Consider the following 7,026-nt stretch of genomic DNA (forward strand, 5'->3'; position numbering starts at 1 on the left):
GGTTTTCTGGGGGTTCACTCTGGACCCTAGTCACCTCAGTCTCTCCTGCACCTGGAGGTATCACCAGTGAAGGCTGCGAAACAGCCAAGATGGCAGCCTGATCCATCCTCTGGAAGCACCAGTCCAAGGGGGTACCGACTTGATGCCAGCTGGAATGCTCCTGTAGGAGGTATCTGGAGACCCCTTTTGGGAGGTCTTGCCCAGTCAGGAGGAACAGGATCAGGGACTGCTTAAAGAAGCAGTCTGGCTGCCCTTTGGCAGAGCAGGTGTGCTGTGCTGATCCCCGGGAGTCTCCAGAGCCAGCAGGCTGGAAAGGCTGAGTCGGCTGAACTGGGGAGACAGCAGCTACCCCTCTCCCTGGGGACTTCATCCCAGGGAGAAATCGGAGTTCTGTCCATAGAACTCTGTCTGGAGTTGCTAAAATTCCGATGGGGAGGCCCTGTCCAATGAGGAGGGATGGATTTTGGTCTCACTTAAAGAAGCAGCCTGGCCACGATCAGGCTCAGCAGCTGTGCTGTGTTATGGGGAACTCCTCCTGGTCCCTGGTGCCAGCAGGCTGGAGCGGCCAACTCAAACCACAGATAGAGCGGCTGCCCTCCCCCGGGAACTCGGCCCATTTCCGGCTGTCTCCAGCCTGCTGCCGCTGGCCAGCTGGAATTCCAAGCCAATGGGTCTTGTGAGGTGCTGTGGGAGTGGGGCCTCAGAATGATGTCTGTCACTTGGCTCCCTGGATTCAGCCTCCTTCCTATGGAAATGCATGGATTTATCTCCTGCTTTGCTGGAATTCTCGGGGCAGAGGATGCAAAACTCCTGGGTTTCCACGCATGCCCCAGTGAGCCAGCGAGCACTCCGCCGAGACTCCACACAGCTCTGTGCTTCAGACCCAAGGCCATGGCTGAGCTCACCAGGGGACCTCCTGATCTGCAGGTTGCAAAGATCCGTGGGAGAAGCATGGTTTCCCGGGCAGAGTCGCACAATCCCTCACAGCCTCCCTTGGCTGCGAGTGGGGGCTCCCCTAGCTCCGTGCCACACCTGGGTGGGCCATCGCCCCACTTGCGTTTCCTCACTCTCTGTGGGTCGAGCTGTCTGCCTAGTCAGTCGCAGTGCAAGAACCTGGATACCTCAGTTGAAGGTGCAGAATTCACTCGCAGTTTTCACTGCTCCCCGTGAGAGCCACAGGCCACAGCTGCTTCTAATCGGCCAGCTTGGCCCCATCTAAGGTATGATTTCTTAATACATGAGATGTTTTGAATACATAACAATATTTATCACAAATATTTTGTCTCAATGTGATATAAAAATTGCTAATAAATCAATTCTTTTTTGGTTACCACAAAGCTATCTGGAAATGTAACATCTGCCGTTTATAAAAGTTTTGTAGAGTTAATAGAACTTTACCTGAAGGGAGGCTGGCACTATGCGTCATGATTTCAAGTATTGTATTAATTGTTTTCGAATTTTGTGTTTTTTAAAACTAAACTTATTAAATTGGTTGTATATTACTTTAGGTAACACTATTTGATGATGAGAGAATAATAATTTGTGAAATATAAGTTCCTTATTATAAAAATGTCCTCTGTTTTATATTACTACCGTTTCCTCTGAAAGTTTAAAATTGTAATTTTCTAATTAAAATATATATTCACAAATGTGACTTGTAAATGTTAATATTTATAATTTTAGGGTTTTTTTTTTGGCATATGGTAGGGATAGGGTTTTCTGGTGTCTATTCAAAATGTAGAGAGAATGGAATCAGGAAAGGTTAAAACACAAAGGAACACATGATGATGATAGAGATTATTCATTTGCGGGTGGCCGCCAGGGCCTAAAAATATCAAGGAGAAACATGATCAATAGAAAACCCGCATGTCCTTGAACATTATAGAATTGTTGATTTCTCTTAAAATTATTCATGATAAAAATCTCTGTACTTTGCACATGTAAGAGAGAGAAAATCAGAGGGCAGGGACCTCCCTGATCCTGATAGGAGCACCCAAAGCTCAATGGATGTGTCTTTATCTCCTCCCAACTCCACGGTGGAAACAGTTGCTCTGGTTATCTTATCGCAGTGATGCACAGAGACATGATGGTCAAAGAGCTTGCACACTTTTAAAAAAGAAATGTTGGCTGGGCGCGGTGGCTTACATCTGTAATCCCAGTACTTTGGGAGGCCGAGGCCAGTGGATCACGAGGTCAGGAGTTTAAGACCAGCCTAGTCAAGATGAAACCCCATCTCTACTAAAAATACAAAAGTTAGCCAGGCACGGTGGCAGGAACCTGTAATCCCAGTTACTCGGGAGGCTGAGGCAGAGGAGGAATCGCTTGAACCAGGGTGGTGGAGGTTGCAGTGAGCCGAGATCTAGCCACTGCACTTCAGCCTGGGCGGCAGAGTAAGACTCTATCTCAAAAAAAAAAAAAAAAAAAAAAAAGTTACATTATGTTGAGATTAAAAAAATAAATGACATGATTTGTCTACAGATCTTCATTACTATACCTCATTTACATTAAATTTATGAACAACTTAATAAAATAACACACAGGGATTTTATTATTGTGATAATTTCTTTGTCAAGATCATTTTTACCATATTGTATAAAGAGCATTGTAAGACCTGTGACTGGTCATTGACAATATATACAATATGTGTATATTTGTACACAGGATCTAGCTCTGTCATTCTTGCTGGAGTGCAGTGGCACAATCACAGATCACTCCAGATTCAAACACCTAAGCTCAAGCCGTTCTCCCACCTCAGCCTCCCTAGTGGCTGGGACTACAGTCATACGCCACCACAGTCGGCTAGCTTAAAAAGAAATTGTAGAGACACGGTCTTGCTATGTTGCCCAGGCTAGTCTTGAGCTCCTGGCCTCAAGTGATCCTCCAACATTGGCCTCCCAAAGTGCTGGGATTACAGGTTTGAGCCACCATGCCCTGCCTGCTCATATATTCTTCAATAATGAGATAAGAAAAACCTATCACCAGGCAGGATTTTTAGAGGTTTCCAAAAATTGTAACATATGACTTGTGATCAAGCCCTTCCACTGTTTTCTGTCTTTTATCTCTGCAATAACAGTTTTGTACTACGTTTTTCCTCAACGAGCTAAGAATTAAATGTCTCAAGATCATAAATGTCTATGTTAGTAAACATTGTGATTCTGGCTGCACCCTGCATTAAGTTAAATTGTCAGAGAAATTGAGATGTATTTTAGTTATTTGGTTATTATAATTATTCTTTTGGCATTCCTGCATTTCACAAAGTTCTTTTCATGGAAACATCTAGTGAGAAAGAATAATACTTTTCTAAAATTGTGAGCTCAGTTTCTCAGGTTGCCAACTATTGCCACTGCACTAACCAACCTTCCTTCATCTGTCACATGAAACTCTCATAATCACTTTATGTTGTTGATAACCAGTGATAGGTCTCACAGTGCCGTTTATAGAATATGATCAAAGTAGTGTTGACCAAGAAATCAATATAATAATAAAACAGCCCAGTATTTTATTATATAAGTTGTATATACATTTAATTTAAGCCAGACAAAGTACAAAGATCTGTAGACAAATCTTGCCATTTAAAAAAAACTCAACAAATTTGACATTATTATGAAGATGAAGAAACAGATTTATCAAGCTCTATTTTCTTTAAATTATTTTTTATTACTCTTTCTTTGCTTCAGACATCTGATCTAAACATCTGCAGTATTTGTGATCAGTCTTTTGTTTTGGTACATTTAATGATGTTATTTTCCCCATAACTACTCATGATTATGTATATGCTTAGGGACTTACACAATTTTGAAGGTTAAGCAAGCACAGTGAGAATGAACTTGATTTGCATTGTCTGTCTCTGAGAGTGCTCAGGGACTTCACCCTCAGCCCAAAGACAATCTGGTTGCCACGTCTCCTGGTGAGAGCTGAGATGTACATCATGATTTATGTTTTTGATGTATCATATGGGACTCAGTTTTCTTTTATACTCTTACCAACCCATATGACCTCTAAGGATTTTTATTTTATTCTTTTTTCTTCACATCTGTACAATGTTATTGTAAATCCTATGATACTTCTAAAATGAATGTGTCAGATTTACTGAAAGAAAATATAAGGAACACAGTGAAGTTTAAAATTGGGATGAGCAACGAATAACATTTTAGTATAGCTAAGCAATATTTGCATATTTGTGTGTAATGTGTTTAAGCAAGTATTGGAAGGTATTTATACAAATAACATTACCTACCCAAAATTCAAATTGAGTCAAGTGTCATAATTTAATTTTTAATTTTTGTGGGTACATAGGTGTATATATTTATAACATAAACAAGATGTTTTGATACAGACATACAGAGTTAAATAATCACATCACAAAGAATGGGACATCCATCCCCTCAAGCATTTATTTCTCAAGTTGTGAATAATCTAATTACACCCTTTAAGTTATTTTAAAATGTACAATTACATTATTATTGACCATTGTCACTCTATTGTGCTATCATAGCGACTCTCATTCATTCTAATTATTTTTTGTACCCATGAACAATGACCACCTCACCCTAGCTCCCCACTATCCTTCCCAGCCTCTGGTAATCATCCTTCTATGTTCATGAGTTCAAGTGGATTGATTTTGAGATCCCACAAATAAGTGAGAACATGTGATGTTTGTCTTTCTGTGCCTGGCTATTTCACTTGACACAATGATTTCCAGTTCCATCCATGGTCTTGCAGATGACTGGTTCTCATTCTTTTTTAGGGCTGAATAGTACTCCATTGTGTATATGTACCACATTTTTTAATCCATTCTTGATGGACACTCAGGTTGCTTCCAAATCTTAGCTATTGTAAATAGTGCTGCAACAAACACAGGAGTACAGATATCTCAACATACTGATTTCCTTTCTTTTGGGTACATACCCAACAGTAGGATTGTTGGATAATGTGGTAGCTCAATTTTTAGTTTCTTGAGGAACCTCCAAACTGTTCTTTATAGTGGTTGTACTAATTTACATTCCCACCAACAGTAAATGAGGGTTCCCTTTTCTCCAAATTCTTGCTAGCATTTGTTATTTCCTGTATTTTGAATATAAGCCATTTTAATTCCAGTGAGATGATATCGCACTGCAGTGTCAACTTGCATTTCTCTATCAATGATGTTGAGCACCTTTTCATATGCCTGTTTGCCATGTGTATGTCTTCTTTTGCAAAATATATATTCAAATCTTTTTGGCCATTTTTGACCAGGTTATTAGATTTTTTCTTGTAGAGTTGTTTGAGCTTCTTATATATTGCAGTTATTAATCCTTTGTCAGATGGATAGTTTGCAATCATTTTTTTCCCATTCTGTGGATTATCTCTTCAGTTTCTTGGTGTGTTATATTTTATTTTTCACTTATTTTTATTTTATTTTTTCATAAGTTATCGGGGTACAGTTGGTGTTTGGTTACATGAATAACTTCCTCAGCGGTGATTTGTGAGATTATGTTGTACCCGTTACCCAAGCTGTATACACTGCACCATATTCATAGTCTTTTATTGCTCGCCTCCCTCCCACTCTTCCTCCCAAGTCCCTAAAGTCCATTGCATCATTCTTATGCCTTTGTGTCCTCAGAGCTTAGCTCCTACATATCAGTGAGAACATACGATGTTGAGTTTTCCATTCCTGGGTTACATCACTTAGAACAATAGTCTCCAATCTCATCCAGATCACAGCAAATGCTGTTAATTCATTCCTTTCTATGGCTACATAGTATTCCATTATATACATACGTACATATATATATATATATATATGTATCTCACAGTTTCTTTATCCACTTGTTGACTGATGGGCACTTGGGTTGGTTCCACGATTTTGCAATTGTTAATTGTGCTGCTATAAACATACGTGTGCAAGTGTCTTTTTTGAATAATTTATTTTCCTTTGAGTAGATACCTAGTAGTGGGATTGCTGGATCAAATGGTAGTTCTACTTTTAGTTATTTAAGGAATCTCCACATTATTTTTCATAGTGGCATACTAGTTTACATTCCCACCAGCAGTATAGAAGTTTTCCCTGTTTACTGCATCCACGGCAACATCTACTGTTTTTTTATTTTTGGGTTGCAGGAGGTAAGGTGGTATTGCATTGTGGTTTTGATTTGCATTTCCCTGATCATTAGTGATATTGAGCACTTTTATTTATGTTTGTTGGCCATTTGCATATCTTCTTTTGAGAACTGTCCATTCATGTCCTTAGCCCATTTTTTTGATGGGGTTGTTTGTTTCTTTCATTCTGATTTGTTCGAGTTTGTTGTGGATTCTGGTTATTAGTCCTCTGTCAGATGTATAGATTATGAAGATTTTCTCCCACTCTGTGGGTTGTCTATTTACTCTGCTGACTGTTCCCTTTGCCATGCAAAAGCTCTTTAGTTTAATTAAGTCCCAGCTATTTATCTTTGTTTTTATTGCATTTGCATTTGGGTTCTTGGTCATGAAATCCTTGCCTATGCCAATGTCTAGAAGGGTTTATCCAGTGTTATCTTCTAGAATTTTTATAGTTCAGGAATTAGGTTTAAGTTCTTAATCCATCTTGAGTGGATTTTTGTATAAGGTGAGAGGTGAGAATCCAATTTTATTCTCCTACATGTGGCTCACCAATTATCCCAACATCATGTGTTGAAAAGGGTGTCCTTTCCCCACTTTATGTTTTTGTTTACTTTGTCGAAGATCAGTTGGCTGTAAGTATTTGGGTTAATTTCTGTGTTCTCTCTTCTGTTCCATTGTTCTATGTGCCTATTTTTAAACCATTACCATGCCGTTTTGTTAACTATGGCCTTATTGTACAATTTGAAATCAAGTAGTGTGATGCCTCCAGGTTTGTTCTTTTTGCTTAGCCCTGGTTTTGCTACATGGCTCTCTTTTGGTTCCATATTAATTATTCAGATGGGGATTGCATTGAATTTGTAGATTGCCTTTAACAGAATGGTAATTTTCACAATATTGGTTCTACCCATCCATGAGCATGGGGGTGTGTTTCCATTTGTTTGTGTCATC

The sequence above is a fragment of the Pongo abelii genome, chromosome 4 (assembly GCF_028885655.2).
Source record: "Pongo abelii isolate AG06213 chromosome 4, NHGRI_mPonAbe1-v2.0_pri, whole genome shotgun sequence".
In the NCBI taxonomy this organism is placed as follows: Eukaryota; Metazoa; Chordata; class Mammalia; order Primates; family Hominidae; genus Pongo; species Pongo abelii.